The sequence below is a fragment of the Callithrix jacchus genome, chromosome 3 (assembly GCF_049354715.1).
Source record: "Callithrix jacchus isolate 240 chromosome 3, calJac240_pri, whole genome shotgun sequence".
NCBI classification, from domain to species: Eukaryota; Metazoa; Chordata; class Mammalia; order Primates; family Cebidae; genus Callithrix; species Callithrix jacchus.
In genome coordinates, this window is record NC_133504.1 from 90,224,581 (window position 1) to 90,242,651 (window position 18,071).

The window sequence follows — 18,071 nt, forward strand, 5'->3', positions numbered from 1 at the left end:
TAGGTTTTAGTACGCTCAAGATCCCATTTGAAAAGCAGCCTAGGAAAAAAATTAAGTGGAATTGACCCATTTTGGCACACTATTTTTTTCTATTCTGGGTAAGAGAAGTAATACGGACATGGGATAATATGAGATTTTCTTTCTCTTTCCTTCCTTCTACCTTCCCCCCGTCCCTCCCTACTCTTCCCTACTCTTCCCCCTTCCCCTTCCCTTCCTCCCTCCCTCCTCCCTCCCTTTTTTCCTTTCTTTCTCCCTTATTTCCTTCCTTCCTTCCTTGCTTCCTTCTTTTCTTCTGTAATAAACTAAGGAAAAAACATCATCAATGATGGGCATATAGATGGGCCTATGAAAAGCAAATTGATTTACAGCTACTCTTTGGTATTAATAAAGGGGTGCTTTGCCTAGAGACCCTTCAGGAATCCAAGATGAACTTTGGTGGTTTATGAATTCCTCAAATTCTCAGCATGAGCCATTCTCATTTTTCTAGAAAGAATAAACTCTTTTCTTTCACCAGATTCTCAAGAGGTTCCATGACCATGAAAAGTATAGGGACCCTTAGCATAAAGCATTTGAAGCAAATGCAATAGTTAAACACTACTATAATTTTAAATGATATTCTGGTTTAACTATAAATTTCTTAAAATGCATTTTCAAGAAACTTTGGATGAAGAGTTTTCATGTAACTACTAAAATAGGACTTTTCCTACTTAAAATTCTCTCTCACTAAAATTAGTGGGTAGAAGTTTGGGGGAGAAAAAGAACTTGAATAGTCTTAAATGATCTCCTCCAAAGTATTTATTACCCACATAGGGAAAAACAGTAAATTTTCAGTGGAGAAAGCCAGCATTTGCCATATTAGTCAAGTGCAATGAGACGCATATGCACTATTAATCCCTTGATAAGGTTCTTCGAGAAAGAAATGACATGATTTCTGTGCTATTATTGCCAGCAACGCAGAACTTCCTTCCAATCTTGACACAAAAACCAAAGAACCCCAAACTGAGAGACATTCTACAAAATAACTAAGCAATAATCTTCAAAGTGTCTCTATCGAGAAAGAAAAATTGAAGAGCTATAGAATGTCTCTGGGTTTTGATCATTGTCCTACGCTTATGTAAAATGTTAACAAAAGGGGAAGCTTCATAAGGGGCATATGTGGACTCTTTTGTAAGCCTTAATACATTTTCTATAATTCTAGATTTAGTGCAAAATAAGAAACAGAAAACAGTAGTCCACTGATGACATCATTTTAACTTTTGGGCCCGCCTTTGCCTAAATTCTGACAATCTTCTAACAGTACAATAAGGTAAGATAATACATCACCTCTTTTCTTAAAAAAAGTAAGACAAATAAAATACTCTCTTCTTTGTTACTCTAGGCAAGGTACTTGAGCTCATTAATGCCCTGCATATATATTAAATTACTTTGATCTTTCCTCTCTTTTTGATTTTGTTGAGTTATAAATATGAATTCTCATTTGATTATGCATCCTTGACTCAATTATGCTTTGCTCTTGACCTTCATACTTTTGTGGCACATCTAGGCATGGGTCATTGACCTAAACTTCCTGACTATTCCTTTTTATGTATTTAATAATTGCCAGATGGTCAGTTATGACATTTTGTTATTAAGTTTGACTATATTGCCTTTTCTCTTTTCCATAATTTTTGCAGAATCCTTTTTAGTAGACATACTATATTGTTTACTATCAGACATCCAAGAACTCTTTGTATCAAGAGTATGTGTAGGTTATCTTGCACCGTTCCTCCATCTTTCATTGACTTAAAAAATACTTAAGTGACTACTAAGTGTCATTATTTTTCAGATGAGAATAAGACAGGTGAGATCTCTTCTGGCTCATCAACATCGTATCTGTATTTCACCCCATAGAAAGGAGGAAAAAAGGAGTTTGGAATTACTGGCTTTGCATTTAGAGATCACTTGGAAGTTGCACACAGATAAGTTCCGCTCACATGCTTAGCCCAAACTTAGTCATGTGGCTTTACCTCTTTAGAACAAAAGTGGCATTCATGTACCCTTAAAACTTGGTGGAAGAGATTATTATTTAAAAGGAAACAGAGAATAAGGAGATATCTTAACACTGGATTTTAAATACAAGACTCATAAATTCTGATCTGCATCCTAAAAACTTAATTCTAACAGCTTTGTGGATAACAGAGTTCAGTGGAGCAAAAGTAGAAATTTGAAAACCAGTTAGAAGGCTATTTGCAGTTGCTTAGGTGGTTGATCATGGCGGTTACATGGGTGTTGGCATGATACACATTGAATCTTAACCAGTAACATGTTAAGATGTTACTGGAAAATGTCACTTGGAAAATGAAATCATTGTAAAAATTAATAAAATATAGACTATTACAGCTGCCTTTACATAATCATTATTTCCTCTACCTGGAGGCTGATGGTATTATTATATATACAATGACTTTATAAGTAAATATAATAATTTACTGTTGGTTTTATTTTGGCCACCAAGCTAATGATTCTGATTGGCTTTGTAACATGATATTAGCTGAAAAATGAGTTAGCAAGTTTTTGGCATAATGTGAGTGACAGATGATAGTGACTGGACTAAGACTGTAGTAGTGTAAATCGAGAAAAGAAGGAAAATTTGGGATTTACAGTATTAAGAGATACAGTCAACAGAACTGGCAGATGGAATGTGGGAGGTAAGAACAAGAGAAATTAAAAATGGCTCATAAGTTTTAGCCTTTATCAATTTGGTGAGTATTTCTGCCATTTACTGAGACATAGAAAATGGAGAAGAAATGGGTTTCCAGGGGTGAGGTGAAATCAAGATTTACATTTTGGTCATCGTAGGTTTAAGATATCAAATAAAAAACAAAATGAATGTTCAATAGTTGATTAAATATAGAAGCCTGGAGTTTAGGTGTCAGGTAAAGGGAAAGATAATCTATAAACCGGGAGTTCATACTACACGGATGCCCCTCAGAATTTTGAAGGATTAGGTGAGGCAAATAAACCTAGGAGAAAGTGAAAAGTTCCAGGGGATGTGTCCTGTGGCAATAAGAATAATAACAAAGTCTCAGAGTGAGTAGGTTTGACTTACTTGCTGAGCTGATGGCTCTAACTTTGGTAGCATTCACAGATGGAGAGGTACTCTTCTCCACAAAATACTTAAATTTTTATGGTCACTCTACATAGTTAAGTGGATAATGGCAGCAGTGGATAGGGATATACTAGAATTCTTTTTAGAGCCACCTAAAAGAATATGCAGTTGATAAGCCTTCAGCGTCTACCCTTTGCTTACTCTACATTCTTTTGCACTATGATGTCTGATGTCTTTCTTCTTAACTCCTAGACCTGTTCACTGAGACCTGGTAAACATTCAAGGTCAGTTGATATTTTCATCAGGATAGGTCAGTGGAACTTTTCAATCATATCATAATGCTTGGAGGCATCATTTGTGCATTCTTGAACTTGAGTCTTGGTCCAAAGACCTTATAGGAATACACTGAACTTTTTGGAGCCGGCCTTTCATAGGTAATGACAACACTCCAGATAGCCGACACCCAGGAGTGAAATTGGGAATGATGAAGTGTTACTTTACAGTGCTTGCTACTTTGAACTTTTTATTTGGTCTCCTACAGCCTACTCTTCTGTCTCTTTCCCTTCCCGACTCATCTTTTATCCTCTTGTATCACTTTTTAACAGTTCATCACAGAGGGAAAGTAAGAATTGGATGGCCTCTCTCTCATTTTGTAACACCTTGGACTAAAAGTGGATCTGTGAGTATAATCATTTCCAGAAAGGACTTGCATTGTGTGCCAGTAAATTGACTATTACCTCCAAATACATGAGCATGTAGGAGCATTGTGTGTTGGGTTGGGAGGGCTGTGTTTTTTTTTTTTTTTTTTTTTTCTCCTGCCAAAACAGTGCTGTTTTCCTGTGCTCCTGGTCTTTATTGTGGGGGAACCACATCTTCTATTTGATGAAACGTTTTAATAAAATCAGAAGCCAATATACCATCTATTCTGTTCTCTCTCTCACTTTCCTCTTAAGCTACAGATCATTATGTAAAAGTCAAAGGAGAAATTCTTCTTTATTCCTTTATTTGTTCAGTCATTCATTATTTATGGAGTACCTATGTCTGCTCTGCAATGTAGTGAGAATTTTAAGAACTTTGAGGTATTTTTATGGCAGTTGTTTCTGTAGGGTTTATGATTTTTCTTAGGATGATATATACTTTAACCATCTAAAATATAATTCTAAGCTAATATTTGATTATGTTTGTAATTGGGAAGGTCAGTCTCAAGCTATGAATACTCAGGAATTTCAGAATAAGAGACCAACTATAGTGGGTATAAGATCAGTAGTGGGTAACTTTTCAGAAAGAAAGTCTTTAAGTGGCCTTGAAGGAAGTTTAGGGGTTGGGCAAGTCACTCAGTAGATAGATAGATCACAATCCTTTGCCAATTTTCAGTCCCTATTTTTCATGTGAGTGGGAAAGGCTCTGCAAGCACTCTAGGAGAGAGTCTTGGTTCTGATCCTTCTTATTATGTTAAAAATTATCCAACAACTTCTGCAGTGCGTTTTGCTTATTTATATTCAAGCCTTTTCTCCACATAGTAAATATCTTAATTTCAAGGTCTATTTCCATCCAATCTTAGCATCTCTCTTGACAATTGGCACAATGTCTTGAATTCCCAACAAACACATTGCATCTGGGGAGTGTTAAATAAGTAAAATGATGTCATTCAGGTAAGGTCCAAGTTACATTTTCAGTCTCCCTAAGGTAGTTGCTTGGGAGCTCATTAATAATCGACCACAATCAAAGCTCTGGAAAATTCAGTCCACATTCTGGGCCAGCCTGTGTTGGAAAGTCTTGTTCTAGACAGATATCAAGGGCACATAAAAGGTGGACAAATAGCAAAAACAAATACTGGAGATGAAAGGGCCCTTTCATGATGACCTCAAGTGTAGGTCATTAAGGTGCCTTAGAGAAAGGTGGTATACCATAATATTGAAGAGCATGATCTTTGGACCCAGGATGCTTGGGTTCAAATTCATGTGGTACCCACTTCTTCCTAGCAGATTGTCTAGATGTATTACTTAAGCCTTCCCTATCTCAGTTGCCTCATCTTAACCTGACGATAATAACACTACCTGTTCCATAGCACTGTTGTGAGGATTAAACAAGTTAGTATCTCCAAAGTGTTTAGAAATGTCCCTGGCTATCATCATCATCATCATCATCATCATCAAATTTTTATGTAATAAAATGGAAGCAGGATTATTTTGGAAAAAGCAATATATGAGTAACTTAGCTAAGGAAGGAATAATGAATGAAATATTTTTAAGTGCTAAGTAGTTTTATAGATAAAGGTGATCAGTAATCACTGGGTAAGATGTTTCAGCTCAGATCTAGGGGCCAAATCATTTGGAATTAGAGACTTAGAGACTCAGAGCCAGGGCTTGGTTTCATGATGGTGGAGGAGGCAACTTAAGTATGGCAAAGAGAGCAGGCAGCCAACTATGAAATAACATCACATGAGCAGTGTGCTGAGGACTTTTAAAGCAAAGTAAATATTTTTACCCCTATTTAGTCAAAAAACGTTAAGGTGTTCTGCTAGTACTATCAAAGAAAATAACTTTGTCATTGTATCTGTCCTCATCCAGATTTTTAACAACTTCAGTAAAGTATGATGGATGTGAAGCAGAAGCCCAGATGGCTGTGGAAAGCATCTCCTGGTCCACTTCTCTCTCTGTTTACTTCACACTGCCAACTGATGCACTTGAAAACCTTTCAAATCTCGTTCACAACCTACCTTCATCCCAAAGTCATTGTTGATGGTTTCAATAGTTTTATTTTTTCTGGTTCATAATTCTGTCATTCTACAAACATGCACTGCCATTCTGAGTTTTTGTATTCTTCTGAACTTGTATAGGTTTCTCTCAAGAAGAAATAGGGCAGAGTTCCAGACTATTATGGCTACTGATACTTCCATGTATCCTTTTCTGGAAATCCTGTGGAATTAGGGATTTATCCTCTAAAATATACCTATTTATTTTTTTCTCCCAGAAGATACACTTTTGAAGTCTGTGGTATCCCTGTGTAGTAAGCATTTACTCATCAGTTTTCACTCCCACTTCAGTAAAGCCTTTTCTGTAACCTGGGTTCTTTGATAAATGTATTTTATCTTCATTTTTATCTGAAAGAGCCAAGTTCATGATCAAAGTTGGGAAGTCAGATACCCTGGTATCTTGAAGAAGAAAACAGTTCTGGATTTTATTTGCAGTGCATTTTTCTGTGATGAGTGCATATCTTTTTTCTTAGCAGGGCTAAGAATGTGGGATATATATTTTTTGAGCTACTGAAAACATCACTTACTGAATGAACTAAAAAAGATAAAAGTTAAACTCTTACTGCAGATACAATGGATAATCCTAGCAAACATTGCTAATAAAATTAAAGTCTTAAACAGCAGTCTCCTTATTTTTCTCCTTAAGTTTGATGTGGCATGAGATAAGAGTCACATAGCAGTGAGTCCAAATTAACAACTGGAAACTTTCAAACTGCATGCTCAAAGTGGCTGATTACAAGACAATTGATTTTTAAAACATGGTGAGATAGTCAGTTATCTATTATCTCTCATATTAAGACTGATCTTTGCACTGACTCATTTTAGACCCTCTCTGTCTCTGGAAAATACCATCTGTATAAAACTACAAGGTCCAAGACAGTGATGATCTGCTAGACATATGCACAACAGATGGCTGAAAAAATTATCTGCCCATTTAATTGGTACATTACTCATTTCCACCACCTTGTTGCCCATGAAAATATAGGGCTGCGCAAAGCCAGTGTTTAGGTCATTTCTTATGTTGATTCAGAGAGGTCACTTGGCATAACTGTCTGGAGAGGGGTAGAGGGGCCAGCATCCCTAGACAATGATTGCTTTTAGGGGGTGAGAAAAAAGTAAGATAGTGTCATTCAGGTAAGGTCCAAGTTACATTTTCAGTCCCCCCTTGGTAGTTGCTTGGGAGTTCTTAGGGAATGGACTTCTGTGAAAGCGCTGCAAAATTGAGTCCACAAGGACAGCCTGGTTTTAGAAAGTCTTGTTGTAGACAGATATTGAGAGTGCAAATAAAGCTGACAAATAGCAAAGTCAAACGCTGGAGATGAACAGGCCTCCTGATAACCTTGAATGTTGCTGCCTCCATCATTTCCACACTGAAATCAAAGGCCAAATTTGCTGTTTGAATTGTTCTCATCCTTCACTGGGGTAAATCACCAATGTTTGGAATCAGATATTTCTTAATTTCCTCTTATACCCATGATCCAGAAAAGAAAAAAAATCAAACCAATACTAGAGAAATTGAGTATTCAGTGCTTAAGTTGACTGAGTCTTGGAATAAGTCATATTCAATTAATGTGTTTTTGCCCAGAGTTAGGCCTAATAATATTACAATGAAAGCCAGGTGAGTTGAAAAGGTCACACTGAGAACCTGTGGTCTCTACCACAGTATTTTCCTGTTTCTGTTTAGTTGAATTTTAAGTGGGTTTATAATAAATGGGTAAAACCACTGTACTGTTTCTGCTGCTTGGTTTTAATTAGTGGCTGGGAATAACACAGTCCTGGTTTAACCCTTTAGCAGTGAAAGGTTTATTTTGAGGCCTGATTAGAAGTGAAAGAATATGCTGTATTAGATTTTATTTTGAGTAACATTTCTATCATTTCCTCAAATGTACTATACATTAGCTTTGTGCCAGGTACTGTAATGGGGATAGAGCATTGTTGTCTTTGTGACCCTTACATTGTATAAGATCACATTATTGTTTAGACTTAAATAAGAAATATTTGAGAAAAGAACTCTTCTGGAAAAATCCTGACACTAATAGTAAAAGAAATGTGGAGGAATATTAGATTTAGTGTACTCAATAATTCTATCCAAGACTGCAAATGACCACTTTTCTGGCCAACCTTATTTTCCACTCTCATTGAAAATATTGGTTATAATTCTTAATTTTAAGGATATTATCCAGTGTAGGAAATACCAAAAACCATTTTAAACATCAAAACATATCTTTTTATATAATTTCTGTAAAAATGGCCTAATAGCCAAACAATACTCGTGACGTTATAGCTCAGTGGCAGAGCCCAAAGACAGTGAGGCTTCTGAGTGAAGCTTTGCAAGGAGCACACACACATTTAAATAAGAAAGGTCTTCTAACATTTTGGCCTAGAAGCTATCTAATGTGCTTGTTTCACCCCTTCCCTCTTCACTCTTTTTTTTTAATCCAGAAGATGCCAGTATGGAATAAATAATATGGTGAAGTGGCTTTGCTATTTACGGTTTCCTAAGGCAATGACTATTTTACAAAGATTAGTTCCACTGGAAGTCCTAGGTTTCCTGTTTTTATTATCCACACTTCACATGGTGGTTTAGACTAAATTGTCCATTGCAGAGTTTGGAAAGCAGTCTGTTTAATGCAGTAAAATTGTACTGCTACTTCCATACCCATCTCTCACAGCCCACGTTCTGGGGCTGATCAGATACACATTTGCTAACACAAAACAAATAAAGGCCTCATTTCTCACCTGCTGTTGAAGTTAGCTCCTCTTTAACGTTTACTTACTTCAGTCGTGTTTATTTGGCTTACGAAGTGGATACCAGGAAACAGGTAACCTGGATGGAGAGATGTGGAATGTAATTTTTCTTTGGGAGTGATTGGAAGGTAATTTTTCTTTCATCCAGAGGAGCTGCTTTGCAGCTGGGAATCTCCCGCCCCTGACCAGCGTGTTGAGGGCTCAGTAATGAGCTCAGCTTGCCTAGTAAACCCCTAATAGGGAAAGCAAACATCTTTAGATGCAAATATCACCTGAAGTGCACCAGATTAAATCCTTGGTGAACTCCTATAAATAGAATTTCACTTCTAGAGAATTGTTGGCATACTCAGCAGAATACAAAGTTATCTATTCCATGTGCATGGTAATTTAGCTAGTCAGCAGCAGGAGACATAATAATAGGTACACAGAGATTTGTAGTAACAGGTAATGAGGTAGACTCAGTAGGTAATCCCAGCACAGAATAACTTGGCAGAGAAGGGAAGGTCAGATTCAGACTTCGTTACAATGAGGCAATGGTTTCCGGTGGGGAGTGAACGGCAAGTGGCGGCTTCAGTGCTGTCCACTCTGAGCACTGTGCAGACCAGCTTAATGTCAGCACTGCAGCCTGTGGCCACTCTCTATCTTGCCAGCAGATGACAACTGTCCCAGCCTCACAACTCCTTGAAACAAGTACTGTTGCTGTTTTTCTTCTGTTTTTGTAACTTTAGCAATAGGTCAGTAACTTGTTCTGTCCATAAATGGGGGTGAATTTGGAAAACAAAACCGAAAGCAGCTCAGTGGCTGTCAATATAGATCTTCATGTACCCAGGCATTCAGGGACCCCAAAGATAGCATTTGCATGTTGTGCTGACTGCAAACTTGGGCAGTTATAATCTTGGAGGCATTGTAAGATTGCCTCCTATAAAATGAGGATCTCATTTTGTAAGATACAGTAAAGGATTGCCTTTACAGTACACAGGATTGTTAAATCCAGGAAGATTCATGCCCTGTTAATCCTGTCCCCTACTACCATGACTTCAAATATTTTTGAATTTCTACAAAGCCTTTCTGCAGTTTTCATCACCTTGTTTTCCCTAATTCCTTTTTCTGGAGTTATACTGGGTCATGATAAGGTATCAGAGAACCAATATGTAGGAACAAGTAAAGAGAATTCTAGTATTTTAATATTTTGGAGGAGGATGTGATCCATCTGACTACATTTTGTTTGGGTTGGCCTTCGCAGACCTTCTTTGACATGTAGACAAAAAATTCTTCAGAATTTACAATCCTGCCCCTCTGCACCCAACATGGTTTGTGTGTGTGTGTCTGTGTGTGTGTGTGTGCATACACACGCTTGCACGCACACATGTGCACCTGCATAGGTATGTGCTTTGTTCTTGTACTTTATGATAGGTCTGTAGCATATAAACTCTTAAGTCGGTTTATGGAAGTTCTGTGGAAATGCTAATGTATACTAGCAATTGTGATCAACACAGCTGTTAATCACCAATGTTTCTGTATCTCTAAAAAAGCCAACAAACCTGAGAACTATCATTGATTCTAAACTGACAACACTGCCATTGGTAGGAGTCTGACGTGATTGTTTGAAATACAGTTGACTCTTCTCCATTTATCCTTTTGCTATGTATCAATCATAGAATATGAAATTATTAAAATTACAAACAGGTACCTCTAATGGCAGAAAAACAACTCAAATCCCCAGGACATGGAGAGTGAAGAGATAGAAAATGAGCTATTTATTCCATTCCCTGAGTAATATGATAGTAAACTGAAAGGGAATAGGTCATGCTTTCTGTAAACATGACCTGGGTATGAATATGCTCATGGTTTACATTTTTTCAGATGCACACTTGTGCAACTAAGCATCCTTCCTTCTTCTTAGGCTCCATCTGCACTCAGGGACATGTGTGACCAGTGATTGGTGAGTGAAGTTGTGAGAAGGTGGCCATATATGCCTTTTCTCTAAGCGTACAGCACTTGGGGAAGACCATAAGAAATTTGTGCTTTTGTGGGCTATACTGGTAGGCGAATGAGGTAGAAGGAGAAGAAAATAGACTCATTGCTCCTTTATAGTGGTTATAGGATGGAGATGAAGTGAATGGGGGAGTCCTGGATAATTAGCAGAGAGACATAAGCAGAAAAAAATGCATCCATGTTTCTGGGATTTGCTGCTTTCATTATAGGTTGGGAGGCCTTGAGTCCAAATTTTGATTCTCAGCTCTTGATAAGCTTAGTCACCTCTCCTAAATATATCTGAGAAGGCCTGTTGGTTCATTTCTTTTTCTATTTTGGAGGAGTAAGCTTGTGGAAGGTAGAAAATGGGCAAATACAAAATTAGAATTACATAGTTACAATAATACTTTTAATTATTTTTGGTATCTGCTTGAGCAAACTTCTCAATATAAAATATGCTTAAAATGATCTTTTCTAGTATCGATATTTTGTGCATATTATGCTGTTTTTCAGTAGCCTATGCTGATAATGTCTGGTTGGTACACACCGCTGTGGTCCTTTTGGTGATAAAAATATTTAAGTAACTATAAAGAACTGCTGCTCCAGCTCCCTGAGTAACTTCTTGCTGACCCAACCCTTCCAGCTCAACTGGCTCATGCATCCATAGGACCTCTAGCCCTTCCCTGCCCTTCATTCTGCCATTACATTGTTAACACCTAGGAAAGCAAGGCCCTCCTGAACTCCTATTATACAAGGGGGCTCTATTTAATTTGGTTGGTATCTGTGCCCTGCCAGTTACTAAATGTTTTGAATATCACACTTAGACAAAATAAGAATGTGTGTGGACAGGCACATGTGCACACACACACACACACACACACACACACTGAGTGTAAATTAAAGCATATTTGTTAAGGGTTGAGCATTGTACTTCAAGACTCTTTCTTTGAAGGAACTTACAATATTTTTGGTAATCAGTAACTCTTCTACTTTTTTAGTATTTTGATATTAGCATTGTAACTTAAGTTGGAAATTTCTTCACAAAGCAGCTCAAAATGTTTGAGTAGCAGTTTCTGGTATATGCAATCTCTATACAAGGTGTTAACTGAAAGATGTTATTCACATTGTGGAGAACTTTTAGGTGCATATTGGTGAAGTGCTTGCAGGTTAAGAAATTAATCATGGTGGGTCCCTGGATTTTCTGATTATTTGACTCAGTATAAATGGGAAGTCATTGGCAGTTATATAGGAAAAATAGTGCTTCTATCCCCCAAAATATTTGAGGTTATGTATTTTCTGCCACTGATTTCCCCTTCTCTCTGTAGGAATTATAGGAAAACATTTATTATACAGCCTTACTAATTTTCAGAATTAATTACTCCATATGCATGTTGATTAAACCATACAAAATATGGTTTATGAGTAAGGTAGCATCATATCTTGATCTAATAATCATGTTTATTGAGACAAAAATTCACAAATTAATATTATACATATATATCTATTCCACAAATCTTATTCTTAGCTTACTAACCAGAAAATGTGAATGAATTCTGAAACTGTTAGCAGTAGTTAAGTTTACAAACTTACTATGATCAGCAAGATCTGGGCTCAAATCCCAACTTCTATAACATTCACCAATGACTTATTTTTTTGTAAGCCTCAGTTTCTTTCTTGTACCATGGTATTATACAAGTAACTTTCTCAAGGTTGCTATAAGCATTGGAAAAGGTGATGCATGAAAAATGCTTAGTATACTATGTGACAACATAATATGTTAATTCTTATGTTTTATTTCCTTTCCCATTATGAAAAGCATTTTCAAATGGTTGTATTTTTTAGTTGTTTTCCACCAGAAAGTTTACGAGACTTTCGGTTTGATTAATTGGCATTTTTGAAATCCTTTTCATTGAACTATTTGAAGTATTTCTTTAGGAAAAACTTTCATGGAAGAAGCATGAAAAATAAATATTACACTAGGCATTTAGTACTTTAAAAAAATAGATATTTTTTGTCTACCTCTGCTTCTGAATACAGTCTATTGGTGTAGAGTGTGTACTTCTTTAGGCTAAAACACACCAAACTTAGATAAGTCCTCTCCATGATTTATGCTAAGGAACACAAGAGATATTTGTGAATCTAAAATGAATTGGAACAATCTCAAGTCTCTTCCTCAGACCTTAACATATTTTTATTTTTTAAAACCTAAAGACAGAAAAGATATAGAACTATAGGGGTAAACAGAAAGTCAAGTGTGTAAAGCCAAATAGTGCCAGGACTTAAGCAGTCTTCAAGAGAACACATCAAATTTATCCATTCACAGCTGTAGAGTATTTTGAATGTAGTTGCAAATTATCCAAGGCTTTATGTGATTTTTTTTTTTTGCTTTATCACTCCTCTGCCATAGGATTAGGGTCTCATTTCATATGACCACAGTTTTATAGTTGAACTCCTATGCCATTTACTTATAACCCTTCAATGACAAAATATACTATATCTTATATGAAAGTCACTTTTGGTTTTAACTGGCTGTAGCTTCCTTGAGGACATGGATTTTTCCTGATCAATTTTTGTATCTATTACAGAGTATATCATTGTGTCTTCTAATATTTAAGCTGATGATCAATGTGTTTCAATGAATTAGAAATAATATCAATGTGTTATTTGAATTCACGAAATATGTAGAGTTCATGGTTCACTGCCTGGCATAGAGTAAAGATTTATCCTCACTGTAGCTTTTATGATAGTTTTTGCTATGTGGGTGTATCAGTCTGTTTTCATGCTGCTGATAAAGACATTCAAAACTGGGAAAGAAAAGAGGTTTAATTGGACTTACAGTTCTATGTGGCTGGGGAGGCCTCAGAATCATGATGGGAGGTGAAAGACACTTCTTACATGGTGGTAGCAAGAGAAAAATGTGAAGAAACAAAAGCAGAAATTCCTGATAAACCCATCAGATCTCATGAGACTTATTCACTATCACGAATATAACATGGGAGAGACCAGCCTCCACGATTCAATTACCTCCCCTGGGTCCCTCCCACAACATATGGGAATTCTGGGAGACACAATTCAAGTTGAGATTTGGGTGGGGACACAGCCAAACCATATCAGTAGGTATGCAGATGAATCCAGATATTCATGAAAAAGTTTATAGGGATATCAGTACCATAAGTATATATTAAGAATATAAGAATCTTCCATAACCTAAGATGATTTAGATTATTGAAGAAGAGGATTCTATAAATCTCATTTCTCTATAATATTTAAGTATTAGTAGAGTACTATTAATAAAAAAAAATGCCCACTTAGACCCAAATCTTATTTTAAACCATTCACTGTGGAAAATAGAAGACATTTCCAAGCTTTCTTTTAATTATGAAAAATTTTCCAAAATCCTTCAGGGAAAATATAAAATTTTTAGTGGGTTAGGGACTGGAAAATGTCTGTGTGCTTATATTTTGGCATCCACATCAACCATGGTAAAAGAATCAGTATTTTAAATACAGTGAGAAGAGGAAATGACAGCTGTCTGTGTCATTCTCACCATTAGAGGCCTTCTCAGCTGATCACCCTGCCTTCTACTTTACTTTTTCATCCCTAATAATTGTGGCTTACCAGCGTGTTCTATTACATCCTTAGGTCCAACTTATGGGCTAAACTCATCCACATCTCACATCGGCTTTTCAGCAATGTGTACTCCTTAGAGATCTCTCAGAATGTCTTTGCCTTGGCTCTATCATAGAACAATATACCCTTGGAAGAAGAATTCTGACTGGATCTCTGTTATCATCTAGTTCCCTTTCATTTGATGAAATCTTAGATCCCTCTTGTAGAGAAGCATTCAATAGACTGAAGTTGAATACAGCAAATTTATCTGTATAAAGTTTATGTGAAATGGCTCTTATTCTGTGGCATCCTGGAAAGTAGTGGTGGCTTTGGTCACTGTATATTTGAAAATAGTTCATCAGGAAGGTGGGCACCTGATGAAGAACAGAAGAACCCTTTTACGTTTCTTTAATGTTGCATCAGTGAGGCAAGGCTTTGGGAGTGAGAAGACCTGGGTTTAAGTGCTGTGGATGTTGTGGATGCCTTGCCCGATTTCCCCTGGGCCCACCTGAGCTTACCTGCAACTGTGATGAACAGTTTCCTGCATGTTGATTCTCACCTCAACTATGGTGGTTTTCTACTACTCACCTGAGGGCTTTCACTGAAGCCTTCCTTTTTTCATGGAAAAAAAAAAAAAAAAAAAAAGAGCTTACTCTGTGGCTCAGAAGTGCAGGGGAGTTAAGGTCCCCCAGGGTAACCCTCTATCCATGAAGTATGGGACACAGTGGATAAAAACACAGTCATCCAATTTCTGGGTAGTATAATTCCGAGGCCTGCTACACAAGGTTTCTTGGAAGCTCCCCAGCAAGTTGCCCACAGTAGTAATCCACTCACTCATGTACCTTTATTAAACTTTTTCTTCCTAGTCTCACTTTCCCTATTTTCACACTCACATTTCTGAAGATCACTTCCTAAAGAAGTGACCTGAACCCGAATCTGTTTTGAGATTTGCTCTGAGAAGAACTCAAACAAAGAGATGATCCTAACTATACACTAACTAGTTCTGGGACTTTGAGAAGGTTATTTGATTGTTCTAAGTTTCTTGACCTGTCAAATGAGACAGTTGGACTAAATTGATAATTTTGAACATTAAAATATAAAAATAGTTGAAAGTGATGAATATATTTTATAGGTAGTTTAGTTTTTTTTTGTTTGTGTGACAGACATTTACTTCTTTGTAGTTGACTGAGGCATATTCTTGACTTCTTGGGTTTCCTTACAGCATGATTTTAGAATAACTGCACTAGATGATTTTTAAGGCTCAGGGAATTCTTGGATTCCAATCATGAATAAAGTCCTTGAGGAGCTTTCTACCTCCACCCTAATCTCTTAGGCTGTTTCCTGAGCTTCAGACCCACAGAGTTCCAGTTTAGAATCTTTCGTCCCCACACCCTCTATGTGCCCATCGCCGGTTAGTTGTGTGTGTGGGCATACATACATGTGCACATATGCATATGCATATTTTCATATTCCAAAAAACAAATAAGATAATTTTCTGGCATGTGGCATTTTCCCAGACATTTTAGTATAAATAATACAAATTGTGATGATATGCTGGGTGCTGATGGAGGCAAAAATAGTTGACCTCATTTAAAAATGTTTCCTTTACTTCATCATAAAGACTTACAGACTTGTTTTCTTCTATCTCATGTGGAAGAACAATTTAAATAATATTTTCAGCTTCAGTATAGGCAACATGTGTATGGAGCTTATAAATACAGTTACATACCACATCATGATGTTTCGGTCAACAGTGGACTGTATGTATGACTTATGTAGGGATCCCATAAGATTATAATACTGTATTTTTTCTGCACCTTTTCTATGTGTAGATACACAAATACTTACCATTGTGTTATAGATACCTGCCATATTCAGTTCATTGACATGCTTTACAGGTTTGTAGGCTAGGAGCAGTAGGTGACACCATGTGGCCAAGGACTGTGTAAGTACACTCCATTATGTTCACACAATGACAAAATTGCCTAATGACACATTTCTCAGAATGTATTTCCATTGTTAAGCAATACATAATTATATTTTAGGGAGTCTGTGGGCTGTGAAATTATATTTTCCAATCTCAAATCTTAAACCTTTATTATTTATGTAATTCTCAAAAGTTGTTTTCCTTTCTGCACCAAGATATTTTGACTAGAGTTTTAAAATAAAGTTGTTTGTTTTAGAAGTATACATATGCCTCTTTATTTTCTCCCTTCCCATATGTTTTGCCTGTGCTGGGATCTGAACTTTCATCAGCCTATCTTCCCCTATTTTTTCTCGAAATACATCAGTACATCCCATTGCCAATCTTCCCATGGACACTTTCTCCTCATCTGGACCATTGATTAGCTTGTAGAAATACACAGGAATACAAACCATTTCTTGGCATTTTTATTTTCTGGAGGCATAGTTTTCATCTCATTTCCATTGTTCATCAAATCTTTGCCTTTATAATCACATGGTTTTTCTTTTTTAAGTTTTCTTGAAGATAAACTGAACAGAGAATCAGATTCAAGAATTAAATTTGGAGGAGAGATAGTAACCTCTATCCAAAGTTTTTGACAAACATACATACCTAGATAACATGTACACAGGTTCTGTTAGGAAGGATTATTTCTCCCAAAGATAATTTTTAGTGCTTTTAGCTCACCATTTCTTAGTGAATTTGAAAGTCGGTGAGAAAGAAAATAATTTGCATAACTGTCTCAACCCAGAAACAGAGTCCCATATATCCAGGGGTGGGAATGGTTGTAAATTCCCTTTCCAAGTTCTTTATTTACCCAGTAATTTTCTATAGTACTTCAATATTATGAAATAGAGGACAGCCTATTTAACTTACCAGAGAACACATACTTCCCTTCTCCAGGTGGTTTTCCTTGAGCCATTCAGCTGCTCATGTAGCCCTTTAAATTGTTTTGTTTCTGAATGCCAACTTTTCTTTCATAAGAGGTGCACCCTACCACATGACTGCATCTCAGTGTAACCCTCACTCAAACCACGAAGGCTGAGAAATGTGTCATCCCCCTCACCTGACTATAAGTTCCTACAAGGAAGGGGCTGATCTCTCAGAACGAAAAAGCATGTTGAGTGTCTGATAGCTCCTTCATGTATCCTGGCTGAATACCAAATTACTAGAACGTATGTTTTAGAAGTTGCTTTTGGATGAGGCTTCGTTAGGAACTTTCTGAATGTCTCAAGATACTGTGATTTGGCTGTTTTTAAGAAACACAGGGCAGCTTTTCAGTTGTTTCCAGCTCCATGCTTCAATTATGTATCTGAAATATCTCTATTATGTATCTGAAGATCGTATCATAAAGATTATAATACTTTATCTCATCCTTGGTCTGGCTTGTTCACCTCAGATACTGATGTGAAAAACAGAATCCTTTTCCTTTACTTTCCCTCTGTCATGTGCATCCACATGTTTAGCTGTGGTCATATCGACTATCAGCCCACACCCTCCAGAAATGACCAGAGGTCCTGTGATGGCTGCCAGGGTGGTGGTATACTCACCACAGACTAGTCGGGGGACGTTCCGGGGAGGGGAACAAATATTTCCCCTCCTGTTTTAGTTCCAAGATCCTTGAGCAAATGAAGCCAGCATTTCTCTGCATTGTGTTTTATGTTATTTCTGGGCAGGAATCACTATGATGTGTTATCCCTGTTAGCACCAATGTTCTTAACAGCTGGCCAGCATATAGCCACAGGTAGAGCAGCTGACAAGTTTCATATGTTTTTCTTTGTTTTGCTTCTTCCTATTTTTCCCTTCCATGGACTTCTCTCGGCACACTTTTTTCTAAATTGTTTTTGTTCTCTTTTATCTTCTCATGACATCTGTCGAAAGGTGTTGCCAGGTCAAGATCTTGTGGTGGATAATCCCTAGAGCCTCCTGAGAAT

General features: G+C 36.9%; 1 long non-coding RNA gene across 1 annotated transcript; it reads left to right on the forward strand.

Moving 5' to 3' along the window:
- The first annotated feature begins 203 nt into the window (after positions 1-203).
- LOC103791914 (uncharacterized) lies at positions 204-17,237 on the forward strand. The gene is made up of 4 exons (XR_618463.5): positions 204-1,306; positions 1,826-3,372; positions 3,694-3,767; positions 5,659-17,237. It is a non-coding gene; the product is annotated as an uncharacterized LOC103791914 (long non-coding RNA).
- Positions 17,238-18,071: the final 834 nt, after the last annotated feature.